This window comes from Sciurus vulgaris (assembly GCF_902686455.1).
Source record: "Sciurus vulgaris genome assembly, chromosome: 1".
In the NCBI taxonomy this organism is placed as follows: domain Eukaryota; kingdom Metazoa; phylum Chordata; class Mammalia; order Rodentia; family Sciuridae; genus Sciurus; species Sciurus vulgaris.
In genome coordinates this window covers 195,794,741-195,817,143 of record NC_136461.1, presented here as the reverse complement: position 1 = coordinate 195,817,143, position 22,403 = coordinate 195,794,741, and the positions used below count along the sequence as shown (strand labels likewise).

General features: G+C 40.9%; 1 protein-coding gene and 1 long non-coding RNA gene across 9 annotated transcripts in view; both read right to left on the bottom strand.

The window, feature by feature from the left end:
* FAM91A1 (family with sequence similarity 91 member A1) overlaps positions 1-22,403 on the bottom strand; it is a 209,405-nt gene that overhangs the window by 55,587 nt on the left and 131,415 nt on the right. The window lies entirely within an intron of this gene.
* LOC306663727 lies at positions 15,245-20,903 on the bottom strand. Its single transcript, XR_013764506.1, has 2 exons — positions 15,526-20,903; positions 15,245-15,383 (listed from the first exon to the last, which is right to left on the bottom strand). It is a non-coding gene; the product is annotated as an uncharacterized lncRNA (long non-coding RNA).

Genomic DNA, 22,403 nt, shown 5'->3' with positions numbered 1-22,403 from the left:
TTTACGTAGTGCTCAGCACTTAGCTGGGGGTGAATTTGCTTTGTAGATCAACAAATGCTTACAAGACACCTACAGGTTACCAAGTGGAATGAAATGCAAAGGTGGGTTATAATAACGTTAAAATATCAAACCTATCTTTCAAATCAATGCCACACCTTTAACGAACCTTTGCAACCCTTGCTCTCCATTCCAAATTCCCTCTGGCTTCTCAAGCACATGGATCCTCTTTAGGTATCAGAGGAAAACCTTACCCTTGGTGGTTGCTCTAAACAAAATTTCACCAAATTAAAAATCAAACTGTGTATATAATATCTACAATCGTCATCTAGGGTTTTAATATTGTTGATATTGACAATGTTCACATGCCTACACAATGCCATTGAATTTTCAACAAAATAAGAATGTTCCCGCCAGGTGTGATGGTGCACACCTGTCATCCCAGTGGCTCGGGGGCTAAGGCAGGAGGATTGCAAGTTCAAAGCCAGCCTCAGCAACTTAAAGAGACTCTAAGAAACAGTGAGATTCTGTCTCAAAATAAAAAATGAAAGAGGGCTTGGGGGGTGGCTCCATGGTTAAGCACCCCTGGGTTCAATCGCTTTTACCAAAAAAAGGTGGGAGAGTTAAAAAATTAATTCTGGGAACTGAAGAAGTCACTATATGTAGATTAACAAAATGACCAGTAATGATAGATTCCATTTGTTACTTGAAGAATTTTGCCTCTAAAAGTAGGCTGGACTATCAGGAAAGGTTGGAAAGCCTTAGTTTTCTGCTAACAAATGATGTGTAACCCTTTGGCAGCTACATTTTCCTTGGGCACATTAGCCAGCAGGTATTAGCTTCCTATTCTATTAATCATTTATCCATTATCACTCTACATGACTAATATTACAGATTTCTACAGCTGTCATTTAAAAATTACTTGGAAGTATTCATGAGAGCTAGCAGGCTGGAAAAGGATTATTATGGTGCATGGGCTTTACCTTTTTCCAGGTGTAGATAATCAAAGCCTGGTCTGGCCCCTGAGTGGAGCCCATACATGTGTGGTCCTGGGGGGGAGCAACCAGCCTCACAGCTGATAGCTTTCAACACGGGCTTTCTTTGGAAAGTTCAGAGCTCAGACCCAGTCAGTAGCACAAAGCCAGAACACAGTAACGTCCAAAAGACAAGGAACTCTTACCATAGGCATCTTAGTCACAGTATCCCCTAGTAAAGTAAAATTTAATTTCTAACATAGAACAGGCGTTAAGCTGCCATAAAAATGATGGAAGTCTGAATATGGGGCTCTCCCATCTTGCTATTGGAACTGCTTTTCTAGAATTATGAAATGAAAAGTTGGCAATAAAAATATTCCTTTGCCCATTCCTGCAGGTGATGCTCATCTTAGGCAAAGTTTGGAATCAAAACAAAGAGAGTTTTACTGATGCAATTGCATTTTAATAAGGACTAGACAGATGCCCCTAATTGGGGTGGTAGAATCAAGGAGTCTGAGATAGAAGAGGATTTGCAAGCCATCTGGTCTACCTTCTTGCTTTAGGATTATGTACATGGAAGCTGTAAAGAAGGGGCTGACTCACAGCCATGCAGCTAGTTACAGAGAAGTAGCACCATGTGATAAGGTGACCAGCCAGACCCAGAGATCCTCGGTGACCTTATGAGGAGCCACCTGCTCTTGTTCATCCCATCAGACTGATACTGATCGTCTCCAAACTTCTTTGCACAAATCAAAATAAGTTAATTTTATATTAAATAAAGTAAGTTAATTATCTGAGAAAAGATGCTTCTGTTCACATGAAATGTATGCTCCTGTGAGGTTGGTTTTAAAAATTAAATGTATTTTGGACATTTTACTCTCTTCAGATGACTCCTGGGACTATCTGCTTTCCCTCTTGAAGCGCCCTGATCTCGCCACCTAGACCCTACATCCTTCTGCCCCGCTTGGCTCCTGCTTGCTTCTCTGTCTCCTCTGCCATCTCCTTCACTTCCTCTCTCCAGCAGCTTCATACAGGCACACCTGAGGCTCATGCTTGGCCCTCTTCCCCTCCTCCCTTCCCTATCTCCTCTCCTCCTCCCTCCCCACCCCCTGCTTCCCTCCTCTCCTCTCTTTCTTCACACTTCCCACCAGTAACAGTAACCTGACTTTTGACTCGTGTAAATGCAAATGACTCCCAAATGAACCTGCAACCCAGGCATCGCCCATACTCAACCGTCACTTTGACGTCCCCACGGGATGTCTAACAGAAATCCCAAACTTAACACCATCAAAGCCCACATCTTTATCCCCCTGCTCCACAATCTCCTCCCCCACTAAGCCTTCCTCTCCTCTATGAACGGCACTATCGTCCACCCAGTTGCCTGAGCCCAAATCTGGGGGAGACACCCTTGATTTTCCTTGGCTTCTCTTGATAGTTTCCCCTTTGCCACCATCCAAGTAAAGGTGTCTCACCTAGATTAACTTCTTGGTCTCAGTTTCAATTCTCCCCTAAACACACCACCCTCCTGACCACCTCCAATCATCCCAAGGATGCTTGCCACTCCCAGTGCTGACCCACGATGCCCTTCCCCACACCCCTCTCAAGTCCCTGCCACTCCACAGAGGTGGATCCCAGAGCACCAGCTGAGCTGCCAGGAAGTCTGCCTCACTCCTTAGGGCAACGACTTCTGCCTTCCCAGCTTCTGCAACACACCGGCTCCACAAGTCATTCGGTCTTTCCATCCTATCCTGGCTTCGGATCGCACACCTCGATATGCTATCCTCTCCAAACGGGTTTGGAGTTCCTGGGGCGCAGGTGCTCTATTTGTCCCTCCTTTTCTTCTGTCCCATAGTGCCGAGCACAGTGCTATAGCATCCCACACCCACCAATCAATGCTTTTGTGTTAGTGAGTGGAATTCTGCAGTGAGGCTGGCCGTGGTGGCTCATCCTCACAGAGGCCTTGGTGACACAGTGCTCTTCACCAGCCAGCACTGCAGCAAAGCTCAGGGTGGAGCAGACCAGGAGTGGATGCTGGGTGGGCACGTGGACACACAGTTGAATGTGCCGCTGCAGTGACCAACCACAGGTGGGCAAAGCTGTAGGGGAAGTGAAAGCCCCACAGGGCAGGGCATGTCCCTCTCTTGGTGGCTCTAATGTCACTGCTCGGCCTCTGAGCTACTGTTTCCACCTCCTCCCACTCTTCATGGTCTCTTCCCACCTTTCACCTTTTCTTTCTCTTCTCTCGAGTCCCTAAAGATTCTCCTTTTGCTCTCTGTTTTGGACATCTTGAGACAGGAAATCCCTTTGAGAGGGGAGAAGCAAGCACCGAGAACTGGGGAGAGAGAGTGCATCCTGGGGCATGTATTTTTAAGTAACTGGATCCAGCCATGCCTGAAGCTAGCATACCGTTTCAAATGTTATGAGCCAAAAACATTCCCTTATTTGCCCAATTTGTGAGTCAGATTCTCAGTTACTTATGTTCAAAAGAGACCATACCTGATGTAGCTTCCCAAAGTCAAATTGTTCATAGTATTTGAGATCTGGAAGTAAATTTAGAGATAAAGAAGTAGAGGGAGTAAGTGACTTATGACTTGGATACACCCCTAAAGTTGTAGCAGAAACCAGCCTCAAACCCAGGGCTTTGCTCTCTCAGGGGTTTTTCTACCACAAAATGCAAATTAAATTAAGGTGTGTTTCCTGATATGGATGTTTTATTTCCTCTTCTGGAGTATAAGCCACTGAGAGAGTAGGAGAGGGACATGTGTCCTCGATCTGTAGTATGCCCTGTAGCTCAGGTGTCTTGAACGTGGCAAATATACGAGAAGTACTTGTCCACACATCCGTGAGCTGAAGAAGCCATTTCTTTTCTTTTCTTTCTTTATTTTTTTAATTTTTTACAGACTGCATTTTGATTCATGGTACACAAATGGGACACTTTGTTCAGTGAGATTTTTGTTTTTAAACCTACAAGTTGAATGTGTGACTTTTGGTGTTTTTGCTACCAGAAAAATGTAGAAGTATAGAAATGTAGCTGCTTTCACCAATTATAATCCCGTGCTGTCAATTTCAGACTTTTTGTCTTAGTGAAGCAACAACTTTGAGGAAGTAGCCATTGTTTGCAGACACTGCGGAATGTGTCAAGCAACAGGCCTGTCTTTGCTCTTGGGAATTTATTAACTAATGTTGGGGAAAAAACTATAAGTAAACATGACAGAGATACCAACATTTTTGCTTTTGTTCGTGTGGAGAAAAATATCAGTGCAAAATTAAACTAGAATTCTGGGGTTCTACCTAAATTACACTGCAGGAATGAAATACTCTTAATTCTGTCTGCACAAAGGAAGATTGGGCACGCGATCAGGCTTAGAAAATTAGTATTTATACACTTTTGATATTTTATTCAATACTCTGTGGCTATAAAAGAATCTGAAATATTTATGATCTTGATATCATATTAAAGTTATTGTCTCGTGCCGCTTTCTGTTGCTATCACAGAACACCTCAGTCTGGGTAATTTATAAAGAAGAGATTTATTTTATCTCATGGTTCTGGAGGCTGGAGGTTCAAGGTTGGGTGGCTGTGAGGGACACAGGCACTTCAACTCATGGCAGAGAAACAGAAGGGGGAATGGGCAAGCGTGAAAGAGGCAGACTCTAGGGGCAGCTTTGCTTCTAAGGACCACTCTCACCAAAACCAGTCCACCCTATGAGGAAGACATTACCCTCTTACCAACCGGATCACTTCCTAACAGCCCTGCCTCCCAGGACCACCACAATGGCACCAAATTCCAACAGGTTTTGGAGGGGACAAACCATATTCATACCACAGCCATATTTTCCCAAAGATTTTCTAAATGGAAACAAACTGAATATAAATTGTATAGCATAATGTATTTGCTGTGAGAATTAAAGCAACCGATGGATCCTTTTTTAAGTGTGTTTACTTCCTAGGACTGCCCTATCAAAGCACCACAAACTTAAAATGACAGAAACCTATCATCTCCGAGATCTGGGGGCTGGAAGTCCGACATCAAGGTGTCAGCAGGGCCATGCTCCCTTTGAAACCTGAAGGGGACTATCCTGCATCACTTCATCCCCGATTTCTGGTGAAGGCAGTCAGACCCAGAGGTCCCTGGCTTATAGACACGTTGCTCCAGTCTCTGCCTCTGTCTTCCCTGTCCCTGTGTGTCTGTCTCCACAGAGCATATCCCCATCTGCTAAGGACCCCAGCCAGATGGGATTCAGGTCTACACAGATGACCTCAGCTTTACTCGGTTATATCTACAAAGATCCCATTTCCAAATAAAGTGGCAGTCACAGGTGCTGGGTCTCACATAGCATTTTAGGGGACACAATTTGACCCAGAGCAGATACATGAACCATCTTTTTAATAGAAAAGTGTTAGAAACTTAATTTTGGCAGATGATGCAGAAGGACCAGCTCTCTTGGGCCAGATTGACCTATGGCTTGCTTCTGAGACGCCTAAGGTGAGTGGAGAGTGAGGCTTTAACTGACCCACCTTACCCAGGACTGCAAAGAATGAAGTGGAAACCGACCTTCAGTCTGAAACAAACTTACTTCCACCTGCGGTTAGAAACCCGGAAGTCATCTTGCCCTTCCTCTTCTCCCTCATCGCCTGCATCTAATGAATCTGTTAGCAGGTCCCCAAACACCCAGGTCACTCATTCATCACTACAGTAAGCACATACGAGTGCCAGTCCCTGCCCTAAGCACGGGGAATACAGTGAACAAAACAGAAATCCTCACTCCCACACTCATACATTGCTGGTGGGGTTGCAAATTAGTGCAGCCACTCTGGAAAGCAGTGTGGAGATTCCTTAGAAAACTTAGAATGGAACCACCATTTGTCCCAGCTATCCCACTCCTCAGCCTATAGCTAAAGGACTTAAAATCAGCATACTACAGAGATACAGCCACATCAATGCTCATTGCTGCTGAATTCACCATAGCCAGATTGTGAAACCAATCTAGATGTCCTTCAATTGATGAATGGATAAAGAAACTATGGTGTGTATGTATGTGTATATATATATATATATATATATGTATATAATGGAATATTACTCTGCTATAAAGAATAGTAAAGAATAGTAAAATTATGGCATTTGCAGGCAAATGGATGAAATTGGAGAATATCATGCTAAGTGAGATAAGCCAATCTCAAAAAACCAAAGGACAACTGATCTCGCTGATAAGCAGATGATGACACATAATGGTGGGTGGGAGGGAGGCAAGAATGGAGGAAGGAGGGGCTGTATAGGAAAAAATAACAGAATGAATCAAACACCATTACTCTATGTAAATGTATGATTACACAAATGGTATGCCTCTACTTCATGTACAAACAGAAACAACATGTATCCCATTTGTTTACAAGAAAAATAAATTTTAAAAAAAGAATAAGAAAAAAAGAAATCCTTGCTCCCCCTGGAGCTTCTACACCAGTAAGGAGAAGAGACGCACAGAGAAAAAAGCATCCAAACAACAAGTACGAAGTCTGGTGGTGCCATGTGCAAGGAAGACAAATTCACCAAGGAAGGACTAGGAGGTTCAGAGAGGAGGGCGGAAAGAGGCAGGGAGACTTGCAAGTTTGAAAAGGGTCATCAGTGAAGGCAAATCTGAGAAGATATTTTATCAAAGACTGGAGGAAATGAGGAGAAAGCCACACAGACAACCGGGAAGAGCTTACCAGGTAAAGGGGACAGTGGTCAGAGTGTGACTACTGTGTTTATGGAGCAGCAAGGAGGCCACTGTTCTTGGAGCACAGGACATAGGGGAGAAGAAATTGGGGAAGAGGTTAAAGAGGGACAGGGAATGGAAGGGACACAGACCTTGCAAGGACTTGGTGGATGGTCATGGCAAAGACTGCTTTTACTGAGTGCAACGGGAAGCTCCTGGAGGGAAATGACGGAGGAGTGACATAATCTAGAGTGTCAATGGGATTGTTTGTGCTGCTGCATTAAAAAGAGACTACAAGGAACAAACATGGAAGCAGGGAGACCTCTGGGTGCAGTGATCCAGGCAAACTGTCACGGTGCTTGGACTTCAGGGGTGGAGAGAAGTGGGCAGGTTTTACATACGCTTCTTAAATAGAGCTGACAGAACGTGTTGACAAATGGCGTGTGGGGAAGAGTCAAGGATGACTCCCATGTTTTACTCTGAGTGCCCAGACAAATGCAATCACCATTCACAAGGTCGTTGCTTTATGCCTCTGTATCTTTGCTGACGCTGTTGCTGGGACTAAAACGCCCTTTGTCATGCCTCTCCTGCCAGGCTGACCCGTTCACCTTAGCCTCAGCTCAGGAACCAACTCCAGACAACTTTCCCCAGTGTTCCCCCCACCTGCCCACCTGTCCCCACACACGAAGCTCGCTAAGGACCCAGCTCCTGCGCCTGTGGCCACCACACACACAGCTCCCATTGCACCCGCCTCTTCCATTCATTCGTTCAGCAAATATTAGCCTAGCCCTGTGCAAGGAACTGAGCTCACTGAGAAATCGGCAAACTGGTCGCTGCAGATGTGACGTTTCTAATCTAGAGCTGTGCTCCAGTTGGCAGCCACCAGCCCCGGTAGACAGCGAGCACTGAGGTGGGACTGAGCTGTGCTAAGAGTGCAAAACAGACACCACATTCCAGAGACTTGGTGCCAAAGACTAAGAACATAGGGTGTCTTCCTGTGTGTTGAAAAGGTAACATTTTTGAGTTGTGTGTTCAGACACTGGGTTACAGAACATATTATTAACTTACCAAATCTATTGCTCATTTTACCTATTTCTATTTTTATGTGGTTACTCTCAATTGTTAAATTCCATACATGGCTCGTTTTATATATCCGTTGAACAGTACTGGAATAGAGGACGTAAGCATGATACAAAGATAATGAAGTGTACGCATCATTATGAAGAAACTGGGTAGGACTCCCTTGGAGAATCCTTCTTAGAATGTCCTAGAATGGCCCCTGAAGCTGGAAGGACAAGGTTGAGTCATGAAGAGTGAGAAGGGAAGAAGGCCTTGGGGTTGGAAAGGCAGGACTTTTCCTGGTGGGTAGAAAGCTTCTGCAAGACCCTCAGGGAGGAAGACCTTGGCATGCAGGGGAAGCCTGTGCAGCCCGAGGGAACACTGGGGAAATGACGTGGTGCGTGGAAATGACCTAGCAGTCCAAGCACACACTAGCCAGGATCCCCCTGATGGCATAAACATACCTTACTGTTGTTTTACGAGTAGCACCTAACACATTTTCTGCTGAATCCCGATTAATTAGGAACAGTCTGCAGCACATTTTTGATAAGCCAAAAATGTAAAAATAATTTGAAGCAGTTACTCATATGTTTTCATTACCTCAAGTCAACTTGGTGTGCTTCAGGAAGGGCCCGGAGGGGAAAATATTGAGAATTATAGATGCTACATATTCTCATCCCTCTGGCTTTTCTAGTCACTAATCAACTGAAGCTGTGTAAGCCACAGAGCTTCTCTGGACCCGAGTTTTCTAATCTGTAGAATGAGGGAGTTGTCCTAAGTGATTTGTCCCTTCCAATCAACCAGCTCACTTACATGTCATCCATCTTCCTTACCTTTCCTGGGTCAGAATTACACTCATAGCATTGCATCTGTCAGACCCAACAGACTGCAAAAGCCCAGGGACCCCGCAGAAGTACACTCCCCTGCAGAAGGGGAGCACCGTGGGCTTTGGGGCTGGACAATCCTTCCTTATGTGGAACTGTCCCATGCAGTGCAGGATATTTACTGTCCCTGGGCTGGGTTCCAATCCCCACTCTGCCAGTCATTACAGCAAGCCAGGCGCTCCCAAACCAACCGCCAAAGTCCTCTTGGTGGGCAGCTTCACCCCTTGCAGAACAACCAAAATCAAACAGATGCAAATAAATATGCCCAGTCTAGCCAAGGAAGCTATTACGCAGGACCTGCTGTAATTTATAATCATGAAATATTTATAATGATCCAAATAAAAGCCACCTTCCCATCCCTCTTCTTGTGCCCTTTCATTCACACGGATTCCTTACTTCTATCTTTCTTTCCAGGACTGTTCTTCTTCTTCTCCCCTTTGAACTTTCAATTATTCACAGCCTCCCAGAAAAGTCAGGAATGCCCTTTCCTTCCCCAAGGCTGCCGCTGCTGGGAGCTATCCCAGTCGCCTTCCAGCTGGGGAAGGAGAAAGGAGATGACCACCAGGGTTGTTCCCTTTCAGTACTGTCCAAACTATGTGCACATTTAACAACCAAGAGGTGTCCATAGCATTGGAGATCAGCTCTAAAAACCACGTGGGCTTCCTACTTGCCTCCTAGCTTTCTATCTCTCACCTCCCTGGAGCCATAAACTCTATCTCTTCTTTAATGAGGTATTTCCTGTGCTCAACAAGTCAGCACTCTGAACAGAACTTATCTCCACGGCGAGCATTGACATCCAGTGCCCTGCTCCTCCTCCTGACCTTTGAGCTTCAAAAACCAGAGGTGGGAGAGGGAGGAAGGGAGGGGGACATCACTGATGGGGGGTGGGATTTCCTAGGAGGGTGCATGACACAGACAGTGATTCTAAAGCCAGCATCGGGGTGGGACAGGGAGGACGTGGCCTGAGAAGAAAACTGGGGTTAACAACTATAAAGCAGAACTCGGATCCTAAAGGAAAAACAATAATAGCAAATGGCCAAAGCATTGATTGCTAACTTACATTCTCTCATTTTCTCCATATTCCACTCTGGACTCCTGGACAAGAAAGATATTGTCCTGTTCACTGTGTATCCTCAGTACACAGCACCCTACCTGGCACCCAGTGGTCTCCAGTCTCTTTGGCCATCCCTATTTCCTCCGATTTGCACAGCTCTTTCCTATTTTGAGCCTTAGAACAAGCTAATATCATCCACACTGGAACAGTCTGTTTTCAAATGACAACTCCTCCTTCTTATCCTTTAATTCATGGTCTAAATGTTAGTTTTTTGTCCCCATTTCAAGGAAATCACATGGACACAGACACATACAGTCTAGTCTCTGTTATAACATCCTGTTTATCTTCTTTAGAGCACACATAACCATTTCTTGTCATTTATTTGTTTGTGTCTTTTATAGGAATTTAAATATAAATGCTAGGAAGAAAAAAGGCATATTCATCCTGTTTTCTGCTGTAGTTACAGTGATTAGTACATCCAAGGCCCTCAACAGATAGAAGTTGAAAGGACAAAATGGTGACTATATACAATAAGGACTTAATAAACCCATATAGAATTCTAATTCTGTATAATAAAAGAATTTTTCATAAAGGTGATATCATATACCAATAGAGGAAAAATGAATTATTTAATAACTATCTAGGATTGACTATCTAACCAAAACTAAGTCAAATCCCTCTCTTCCTTAATCTATATCAAAATCAATTCCTAATGGGTCAAAGATGTAAATCTTAAAACAATGAAGAAACTGTGCAAGAAGATTTAAGTATCTTAATATAGAAAAAGCTTTTCTAAGCAAGTGAAAGACTGATATTTGATTACATAAGAACTAGTACTTTCACACATACACACACATATACACACTCAAAACATAAACAGAGAAAAAAGGCAAGCAAAGAAGCTGGGGGGAAATAATTGATACACTTAACAAAGGCCTACATTTCACTATAAATAAAATGGCTTACAAATACAAATGAAAAGACTAAGACATGAACAAGCAAACCACAGAAAAATCCATAAAAATAGCTTATAAGGAATGGAATGTAGAAGTCTAAAGCTATCAAATGAAGGACATATAAATTAAACAATAAATCATTTTTCATCTTTGAAATTGGCAGAAATGGCAAGTTTGATGTTAGCATTGGCCAGTATGTGGAGAAATAAGCACTTGCATATTATTGTAGGGGGTGTTCATTTTGTCTATTGTCATGGGCCAGTTGATCTCTGAGAGAGGCCCAGCATCTGTCCTTCCAGGTGGAGAGCAACTTGGCAACATCAATCAGAATTTGAAGTCTATATGAGAAATATTCATGTAAAAAACCAAAACAACCTAAGTGAACAATAATGGTGTACTCATGAAATGAGACTTGGTTCACACCCATAATGGATTTCCATCCTGCCTCTGGAAAAGAAATGTGCCACTGTTAGGCATCTCCTAATATAGGAAGCACAAGGCCTGGAGCCAGCCAAATGCATTGTACAAACTGATTTATTGAGTGGAAGAATAGACCAGAGATAAACAAAGAAAGAGAAGGAGAGAGGTAAATAGACAGACATGGCTGCGCGTGCATAGACCATTTCTGGAAGGATTTGCAGGAACCCTTTAGTGGAAGGCTCTGGGAGGTCAGTAGGCTTCCTTTTGTATGATTAGAAAAAATTACCATCTGCACGTATTATTATTTAAATTTAAAAACTACTAGATTACAAAAATGATGACCTAGTAGAACTAGTATAGACATCACTAAATGATAGTAATATTAATTAAATAGTAAGATTTTTCATTCTATTTGGTTAATGTTTTTATTACTAAAAGATCTAAATTTTCAAAAGAACGTGAAAGAATAATTCTAACAATTCAGAAGTGAGGCAGGGTTAACTTTTTAGTTGTAAATAAGTTATACAAAGTAGGAAGCTTAAATTTTATTTATTAGTAGTTATTTTTTTCTTCATGCTTTATTATTCCAATTTTTAAAATAATGTGATTTTTTTTAATTTAAAGGAAAATATAAATAAGGAAGATGCAAGAAGAAACAATATCCATGGCCCATCAGTAAAGATGATCATGTTAGCACTGCAAAACATTTCCAGGAAATATGTATGTGTGTGTGTGCCTGCATTTATGTTTGTTGATTTTAATTTCTTTCTCAGATTTCCCACTGATTAGGCATCCTGAGTGATGAGGTGAAGCTGCCTTTTCTAGTTGGAAGCCAGTTGATTGAGTGACATTCTTCTTTACTCTCTCCAGAAGCAGAAGGTGCCCCAGGAACATCATTCTTCTTTGAAGGTCTTACATAACTCAGCTGAGAATCCATCTGGTCCAGGGCTTTTCTTGGTTGGTAGGCTTTTGAGGGTATCTTCTATTTCATTGCTCAAAATTGATGTTTAAATTATGTATGTCCTCTTGATTCAGTTTGGGTAGGTCATATGTCTCTAGAAATTTGTCAATGTCGTCAAAACAAAGAATTAACAACCAATGCTCCTCAAATTATTTCATGAAATAGAAAAGGAGGGAACCCTTCCAAACTCATTCTATGAAGCTAGTTATCACCCTGATACCAAAAACAGATAAAGACATATCAAGGAAAGAAAACTTCAGATATTTCCTTTTACATCATGAAATTTAGTAATTTGAGTTTTCTCTGCCTTTCTCTTTATTAGCATGGCTAGGGGTTTATCAATTTTATTTATTTTTCAAATAACCAACTTTTTGTTTTGTCTTTTAAAAAATTTTTTTTCTTGTGTTTCAATTTCATTGACTTCAGCTCTGATTTTAATTATTTCCTTTCTTTTGCTGCTTTTGGTGTTGGTTTGTTCTTCTTTTTCTAGGGCTTTGAGATGCAATGGTAGGTCATTTATTTCTATTCTTTTAATAAATGAGCTCAGTGCAATGAACTTTCCTCTTAGTACTGTCTTCATAATGTCCCAGAGATTTTGATATGTTGTATCACTTTTCTCATTTACCTCTAAGTATTTTTTCATTTCATCCCTGATTTTTTCTGCTATCCATTCGTCATTCAATATTATTTAGTTTCCAGGTATTAGAGTAGCTTCTATTTTTTATTTTATCATTGATTACAAATTTAATTCCATTATGATCTGACAGAATGCAGAGTAGTATCTCTATTTTTTTATATTGTTAATTATTACATTGTAGCATAGGATATGGTATGTTTTAGAGAGGGATTCTTGTGCTGTTGAGAAGAAAGTGTATTCACTTGTTAATGGATGATATATTCTATATGTCTGTTAAGTCTAAATTATTGCTTATAGTTTTTTATTTAGTTTTTGTTTGGAGAATCTATCAAGTAGTGAGAGAGGTATGTTAAAGTCACCCCAGTATTATTGTGTTGTGGTCTATTTGGTTCTTGAAATTGAGAAAGGTTTGTTTGACGTACATAAATGCTCTATTGTTTAGGACATAAATATTTATGATTGTTATGTATGATCCCCTTGAGCAGCATGAATTTTATCTCTGACTTTACTCCTTACACCATCCTTTACCTCACAAATGGGTTTACCTCTGTACATTCTAAACTTCTTCTCTGACACTTCTTTCACTGTGGTGTCATTGAATTCTATTGTTGGCACTTCTTGGTTTGTTTGGGGCGATTTGTTCCCTTGTTTCTTCATGCTGTTTGTGTGCCTGCCCATCTAGCAGAGTGGATCTGAGGCAGTACAGTATCTACCCTATAAACTTATAAGTGCCCTGAAGGTTTCCAATACCTTACCTTTAAGGGGAGAAAAAATAACAGCAACCTATGCAAATATACAGCCTTAAACCAAATAGCTCCTAAGACATCTACTGCTTATTAGGAGTAATTATTTTATCTTAAAAAGGCGGCCTATCAATGCAGCTTGGGCAGCTTAGCTCATTCGTAGCCATGGCCACTCCCTACCCATCCTCAACAATGTATTCAAATCCAATGCCAGAAGTTACTCATTAAACACCAGAGATATTGTGCCCTGGGAAAACCATTATAAACTTCGTCTGTGGGAGGACTGATCTCTTAATGCAACACAGACCGACATCTCAGAGAAACGAAAATGGGCAATCATCATGTAAGTTTTTTCACTGCTTTTGGGGATTAGTTTGGATTTTGGTTAGCCGATGGAAGAATTTAGACAATGATTTATGATAACAATTTCATGTTTACTGCTTTAATCACCTTTTATTGTTGGTTTTGGCAACAGCATACCATGTTTCAAAAATGCATTTGGAATATGTTTCTCTCTCATAGACTAAAAATCCCCTTAGGAGGGGCTAAAGAGAAGTGTTTAAATTAAGGCAGTAAACGGTGCCTTGCAGAGAGCAAATGGTTGAGGGCATATATGTGAATGTATAACTAAAGGTATTAATTTTTGGCAAAGTTGTCCAAAACTTCATAGACTGGGCATTTAGAGTTTAATGGGAAAGACAATCCATGCTACAAGTATCAGTAGGCCAAGGCAAAAGTGCTTCTGCAAGGCCATATAATTTGGATTGAAAGGTAAAAATATTCCAGTATGATCTTTAATCAGCATCAAACATACAAGTATTTGCAAAGATCCATGGAATAGATTGAATATTTTACTTTTTCTTCTAAAATATCTAGGCCTAGGCTTGTGAATAGTGTGTCTATAACTTGCTAATGACTAACAATGAACAAAAATATTACCACTTGGAACGAATTATGCACCAGACAGGTAAGAGTTGATTTTTTACTTTTTTTACACTGAAATATGTCTATGTCAGGCTTAGTGCATCTACTGCAGTTTCTCACACCAAGTTGATATGTTGCCTGTACCCCAGGAGGAAAGAGAATAACCTCCCAAATGCCCTGGAAACTGTGGCTTTGTTTATAAGCTGTTTCCTTTACTGTATATGAAAAGAGCACTCGGAAGCTTAACAATCCTACCAAGATTTTCTACAGAGAGGCATTATTTTTGAAATTATATGTAAATAGCACTTTCACACTTGCCAAGATCATGAAGCTATCCACTCAGTTTATCTTTCACAAAAATTAACACCCAGTCTTAAGCTTCTTCTGCTGGCTGCAGAGGACCTCAAGAATCATCCTTTGGCCCTTGCATTAGCATTTTTGGAGGACAATTTTGGAAATTCGACCTCATGTGACAGTGGACTTTGACAGTGGACCAGCATCTTTATATATTTCTGTTTTGAATCTTCAGAGCCAGTCTTACTCCCTCTCAGAAGGCAATCAACAGCTGCCCAAAGGGGACACCCAACCCTCAGCAGCCGTGCAACCTGTCAGCCACCCATCAGGGACTGGAAAGCCAGAGGCCCCACAGCCTGTAAGCACTTTGTTTTCCCTCCCAATTGTAGGCTTTCTCACAAACTCAATATTACTCCCAATGATCTGTCATTTTAGACCCCCACCATCCTCCAATCTGAAAATGTCATCACCAGGCATAATTTCCAAGCCGGAGATTTTCCCCTAGAAAATGTTTCTTACAATATTTGCAGCTAATGTAAAAAAAAAAAAAATGTAATCTGGGAGCTCAGTTTATGTTGCCAGCAGTGTCCCATTAACACCCCCCTAGAGTCTACACTTAGGCCACTATGACACCTCAGAAAGTTCTTATATCTGTCTCAATTTAATTATTTTGTGCTACAGAAAATATTAAAATATTTTTCTGTTAAAAAAAAGAAAGTGGTAAGGAAATATAATATGCATGAGGAATAAATACACTCTAACAAAGTAAATGCAACACTTTCTAAACAACCAAAAGTCTCAGTCATGGCTTAACTTAATTGCATTAGAAAATTACTTGAATATGTACAAATTAAAACTAGAATCCTCATTTTGAAGCAATCACAGAACCAAAACAATTTTCAAATTAAATCCTAGTGAAATACAAGTCAATGATGTTTTAACGTACATTATGAATTTTGTGTAATGGACACTATTATTAAATTAAATGGCTATGTTCAATGTGAAACAGTTCTGATTTCTATAACATGATTTCCTTTGAGTTTCAGCATGTCTTAAATATGATGTGGTGTGACTTCTTAGTTCTGAGGGTTTCTCTATTTAACCCACTGAGCCACTGTTTTTTAATAATACTTCCTGTAAAGCCACTGGGCCTTCTCATGTGATGCTTATGTACACTCTCCTACTTTTCTTTTTCCCGTGACAATTAAATGAAATTTGGCATATATACAATTATAAATTCAAGGGCAAATGCAGGCATTGAAATCACATGCCAACACTTTTTCATCCTGAAAGTATCCTTTACATTTGTTTTTAAGTTACTATCAGCATGGGATAGGCTGTTTTAAAAGCCTCCTAGAAAAGTTTTAAATCCCCAAGAATATGTCACAGACCAAGGTCCATAGATAACTATTTGACAAATATTTTTTAAAGTGAATAGAACATTGGCCAGGAAATACATTTTCCAAGACACTATGATCTAGAATCTTAGCCAGTTCTCAAACTGAAAATTATTTTTGCTTTGTACTTTTCTCATTTTATTTTTTGCCATCATTAATGATTTTTTTAAAACTGAAGACATAGTTTCTGTGAGTAAACTATTTGGAGTGGCAATAACCAAGATAGTGAGTTATTATCATCTGCAAAATCACATGATGTTCAAAGAGCTTACTTAGCCTGATAGATATGTTCTTGTGCTCAGTGAGCTTCACAGATAGAAAAATAAAATCCACTAGGGGGGAAAATGGGCTTAGGTTTAGCTAGATAACTTCAATTCTTTTTGTGTGGGTTGTTTTAAGGAGAATTATTATCTAGAGAAATACAGAGAATGGAGCTTGCCTTACCATGAGATTGTAGCTGTGGAAAATGGGTAGAAAAACAGGGAAGAAATATGACTTAGGGAAGCCACTGACAATGTGGAAATAATTGCAAACTCAAAAGGATAATGATTTCTGGGAAATCATTTGCAAGGCTGATGAGGTGGTTCTAGAAAAGACTACAGTTTTGCAACTCAGCATATAGTCCCTGAACTAGTAGCAGCATCGTATTGCCTGGGCACTTGTCAGAAGTGCAGAATCTCAGGCCCGCCCAGACTTGCATTTTAACAAGCTCTTTAAGAGAGCCTTGTGCACATTACGGTCTTGGAAGCACTGGACCTGGGAACAAGTTCTCAAACTTGGCTGCTTATTGGATTCACCTGGAGAGTTCTTAGCACCACTGATGCCTGAGTGTGAATTAACTGCCAGATTGTGAATTAATAGGTCTGGTGGTTTTCCTGAGCATCAGGATTAGTAAATTCTCCCCAGGAGGCGCTAACATGCTGCAGAGTTTGAGGAACACCGAAGAGGTGTATAACACTGACCTTAGAAAACAGTTTTGCACACTGCTGACAAAAGCAGGTGTTATGTGAATGCCCACAAATTAAAACCAATTTGTAAATGTTAGAACATCTGTTTAGCGATCTGCCATGATATTTGTGAACTTGGCAAGCTAATCATGCTTGTGCCAATATTTAGTCAACATAAATATTATCTAAAATTGAAAACAGTCTGGGACTAGTGGCAGATGAACACCAAGCAAGTTCAGGTGAAGGTGGACCAGGGGGACAAGGGAGATGCCTGACAGGTGGGGAATAGGCCCAGATTCCTAGGAAAAGAGGGGAGATTTCTGGGGAAAGAAGGAAGACTCCAAAGGCAGATTAAAATGTGAGGAGTTTGGAAGAAAAGTAAGTATGGCTTTAACCAAGAGAGTGCATTAAAATGTGATTCAAAGCAGGGAAGAACCCCAGGGGGTCCCAAGCAGAAAGCAGTCTAAACCATGCAGTCATACCTTCCTTATCAGGAAGACTTTTGTTGAAGAAAGTTCATCCTTCAAAACGTCACCATGGGTATAGAAGGACACAAAAAGGACCTCTGACATCAAAGTATAACATACATACCTAAAGCATGCCTTCATTTAAAGACAAGTCTCCATCCACAATCTAGCTACATTTCAAATGCAATTACACTATCTGGGCTTTTTTGATTTCTTGTGTACAGTAGATAAAAAGCAATCATTTTAAGAGGTGTCAAGAAGGCTGCCAAAGACAGATAGATATACAAACAGAAGGAAGAGCCTGCAAACTAAAACATCGACACAAGAATTCTAAAGCTGCAGGATCCTGGGGTCACTTAGGGTAAGGCCTAGAACCCTGCACAGCCCAGTGCACATGCTGGCCTCTCTGCTCTCAGCACAGCAACAAGAACCAAAAATCCCAGTGATAGGGGCACAACTGGAGGTTTAAATGGAGCCTTCTGAGATGCTGATGATAATTGGCATCTATCTGATGCTTAATAGACTGTGAGTTGTTTTAGGGCATGAACTCTGGTCCACGCCGTTTGAGGTTTTCACTATTTCAAGCAGTACATGATATGATGTCACTTCAGGCACTCCTAAGAGACTGATACTGTTATTATTCCCTGTTAAAAATGGAGAAAGGGAGGCCAAGGGAGGTTGGGTGATTTGGACACCTAGTAAGAAGTAAAGCATGGATTTGGGTTTAGCAGAAGTTTTTCACTCTATCTTGGGTTTCAATAAAGGCGCCTATTAAAACAACTAGAATCTCACCTTCTAGGAGGTGCCTTTTATCAGCCTTTTCATCCCTTTCCCTAAGCCTCCTCCCCTCCAAGTCACCTTAGGTGTCACTTTCATGTAATACACTATGTATAACTGTCACCACCATGGGGTGTTAAAATCATCTCTCTTGTACATCTGCCTGCCAGCTCCATGAGGGCAGGTCTTGTTTTCCTTTATATTCCATCACCAGCATGATACCTAGAGCATAGCAAATGCTCAATAAATGTTTGATGAGTTCATCAATTCATCACATTTTCCAAATAAGTCTTAATCAAACCAGCGTTTCACTTAGCTGAAGTCCAAATCCCTCAGTCTGGTCACACAGACCAATTTGTGGGTGAGATCCCAGCTTCTACACTTTTTTCAATCTTCCCAAGGGTTCTACTATATCCAAAGCTGAGTTGTGGCCTAATGTCAAGTATTTTTCTAGTGCAGTTGTTTCCAAATGTGATCCTCAGGTCAGTATCATTGGCATCACCAATCATCTTGTTAGGAATGCAAATTCTGGGGCCCCATCTGAGATCTGCTGAGTCAGAAACTCAGGAGGCAGGACCAGTAACTCTATCTGAATAAGCCCTCCATGTGATTGATACACATTCAAGTTTGAGAACCACAGTTGAAGCATAAATCTCTCACTGGCCCAGGTTAGAGCTACATCCCAGCTTTGACTATCGACCCCTTTCTCTACTCAGCCTGCAGAGACACCTGCACTGAAAGCCCACTTAGCTCCATACTCTCCTCCCTGGGTGGGACCCACTTCCAGTGCTACTTGGTGAACTGTTTCCTTTGACTCCCTGATGCACCCATCCCAGATGCACTCTCTCCCAGCTCTCTTCCTAGGGCTGCACTGGGAAGGGGCCACTGAGAGACCACTCTCCTTCCTTGCAGTCAATTTCATGATTTCAGTTCAGTGCAACATATTCTTTTAAAGAAACTCCCACAATCCAGGTACTATGTGACATGGTAGTAGATAAAAAGAGGAGTAAGGCAGAAGACCACAATCTGTCCCCTCAAAATAGCTCACAGTCTAGTGAGGGAGGCAGACAATTCCAATAATGTCTGATGGATGCTCTAATAGGAAAGTGTGCACTGTGGCAAAGTTCTGAAAGAGATCATGGAGAGACTGCTTCTGCACAGGAGAAATTAAAAGCAGCAGATTCTTAGAGTGGAGAAGGGTATTCTGTGCCAAGAAGGAGCATATTCAAGAAGGTCTGGAGAAGGAGGTGTGTCCACGGGTTTCAAGTGCTGGTGGCATTTGCAGCTTTAGCCCTGCCAGAGCATGTAGCACACTGTACAGCCATTGCCCATCCAGCTGCTGCCCTGTCCCCTTAGGCAGCAAGCTTCTGCAAGACAGTCTCAGTCATCACCATACCCCTTGGGCTCGCCACATAATGGGAATTCCTTGCATATTTTTGATAGAATGATCAATGAACAGGGAAGAGTGACAGGAGATGGCCTGGACAGGTGCATAGAGGTGAGCCCCAAAGGCCCTCTCATGCTGTGTTCCATGTATCGGTTCCCTGGGTGGAGCAAAGTGCCACTAACTAGGAAGCTTAAAACAACAGAATCTATTCTCTCAAAGTTCTGAAGTCCATGTGTTCAAAATCAAGGTGTTCACAGGACACAATCCATCTGAAGACTCCAGGGAAGTATCCCTTCTTGCCTCTTCCAGCTTCTGTTGGGTCATGACATTTCTTGGTTCGTGGCAGTATAGCCCCATCTCCATCCCTATCTTCACCTGGCCTTCTCCTCTGTGTGTGCCTGTATGTTCTCTTTTCTGATAAGAACACTAGTCGCTTTAAGTCCAAGATGATCTCATTTTGAGATCCTTTGCTAACTCCATCTGCACTCTTTTTCCAAATAAGACCCATTCTGGGACTCTGTCCTAATGCTAACATGAATTTGGAGAAGACACTATTCAACCCACTATCCCAAGGAAATCGGATTCTGTTGCATTGCTCGGGTATTGGTTTTAATCTTAGCACACCAGATTCTCTTGGAGGGCTGTGTAGGCAGAGAGCTGGATCCCATCCCCAGAACGTTAGTTCAGCAGACATGCTAAGGTGAGGCCTGAGAATTTGCATTTGTTGAGTTCCTTGGTGATGCTGATGCTGGGGTTCCAGGTACCACACCTTGAGAACCACTGTCTTAGGCAAATAGAGAAGCCCTAATGAATCTCAGCTAAGGGAGTCACAAGGACAGAGCTGCTTTTGGTGCACTATCTTCTTAATATGTTTTTGGATACAGTTTGCCAGGATTTTGTTAAGGATTTTTGCATTTATATTCATCAAGGATATTGGTCTAAAATTTTCTTTCCTTGATGTGTCTTTGTCTGGTTTGGGTATGAGGGTGATAGAATATTCTTCATAGAATATTAGTTTCATGAGTTTGGTAGGGTTCCCTCCTTTTCTATTGCCTGGAATACTTTGAGAAGTATTGGAATAAGTTCTTCTATTAAGGTCTTGTAGAACTTGGCTGAGAATCCGTCTGGTCCTGGGCTTTTCTTGGTTGGTTGGCTTTTGATGGCTTCTTCTATTTCATTTCTTGATATTGATCTGTTTAAATTGTGTATGTCCTCCTGGTTCAGGTTGGGAGGATCATATGTCTCTAGAAATTTGTTGATGTCTTCAGTACTTTCTATTTTGTTGGAATATAGATTTTCAAAGTAGCTTCTCATTATGTTATGTATTTCAGTAGTGTCTGTTATATTTCCATTTTCATCATGAATTTTAGTAATTTGAATTTTCTCTCTTTGTTAGTGTGGCTAAGGATTTGTCTATTTTGTTTACTTTTTCAAAGAACCAACTTGTTGTTTTGTCAATTTTTTGAATTCTTGTTTCAATTTCATTGATTTCAGCTCTGATTTTAATTATTTCCTGTCTTCTACTACTTTTGGTGTTGTTCTGTTCCTCTTTTTCTAGGGCTTTGAGCTGTAGTGTTAGGTCATTTAATTGTTGACTTTTTATTCTTTTCTTGAGTGTGCTCCATGCAATGAATTTTCCTCTTAGTACCGCTTTCATAGTGTCCCAGAGATTTTGATATGTTGTATCATCATTCTCATTTACCTCTTAAGAATTTTTTTATCTCCTCCCTGATGTTTTCTGTTATCCATGCTTCATTCAATAGCATATTATTTAGTCTCCAGGTGTTGGAGTAATTTCTGTTTTTTATTTTGTCATTGATTCCTAATTTCATTCCATTATGAGCTGATAGAACACAAGGCAGTATCTCTATTTTTTTTTTTGCATTTACTAAGGGCTGCTTTGTGGCATAACATATGGTCTATTTTTGAGAAGGTTCCACTGCTGAGAAGAAAGTGAATTCACTCCTGGATGGATAGAATATTCTATATATGTCTGTTAAGTGTAAGTTATTGATTGTGTTATTGAGTTCAATGGTTTCTTTGTTTAGTTTTTGTTTGGAAGATTTATCCAGTGATGACAGCGATGTGTCAAAGTCACCCAGAATTATTGTGTTGTGGTCTATTTGATTCCTGGAATTGAGAAGGATTTGTTTGATGTACACAGATGCACTGTTGTTTGGGGCATAAATATTTACGATCGTTATGTCTTCCTGATTTATGGTTCCCTTAAGCAGTATGAAATGTCCTTCTTTATCCCTTCCGACTAACTTTGGCTTGAAGTTCACTTTATCTGAAATAGGAATGGAAACCCCCGCTTTTTTACTGAGCCCGTGTGCGTGGTAAGTTTTTTCCCATCCTTTCTGTCTGTGGATGTCTTTTCTGAGATGAGTCTCTTCAAGGCAGCATATTGTTGGGTCTTTCTTTTTAATTCATTCTGCCAGCCTTTGTCTTTTTACTGATGAGTTTAGGCCATTAACGTTCAGGGTTATTATTGAGATACGATTTGTATTCCCAGTCATTTGGGCTTATTTTTGGTTTTTAACTTGACTTGGTTTCTCCTTTGAATGGTTTTTACTTTAAGGTAGTTCCTCCCTTTACTGACCTACATTGTTGTTTTTCATTTTCTCCTCATGGAATATTTTGTTGAGAATATTCTGTAGTGCAGGCTTTCTATTTGTAAATTCTTTTAACTTTTGTTTATCATGGAAAGATTTTATTTTGTCTTCAAATCTGAAGGTTACTTTTGCTGGGTATAGGATTCTTGGTTGGCAACCATGTTCTTTCAGAGCTTGACATATATTGTTCCAGGCCCTTCTAGCTTTTAGA